Consider the following 279-nt stretch of genomic DNA (forward strand, 5'->3'; position numbering starts at 1 on the left):
CGTCGTGAGTTGGCGAGTAAGAATGTCTATAACGTACGTGGAGCAGCAATGCATTGGCAGGGGAGCGGAGACTATTTATGTTTAAAAACGATGGTTTATAAAAAAACAGGAAAAAAAGGAAGAAAAGAATTCAGCCAGTTGGAGATATTTAGAATGAGAGAAAAAGATATTCCCGTTGATAATATACAACTCAATGATGTTGCTGTGCAACTACACTGGGAAGAGGGACCCAGTAAACCCTAAACCCTAAACCCTAAACCACTAATTATAAACAATAAA

The sequence above is a fragment of the Eimeria mitis genome, genomic scaffold (genome assembly GCF_000499745.2).
Source record: "Eimeria mitis Houghton genomic scaffold, Emh_scaff715, whole genome shotgun sequence".
NCBI classification, from domain to species: Eukaryota; Apicomplexa; class Conoidasida; order Eucoccidiorida; family Eimeriidae; genus Eimeria; species Eimeria mitis.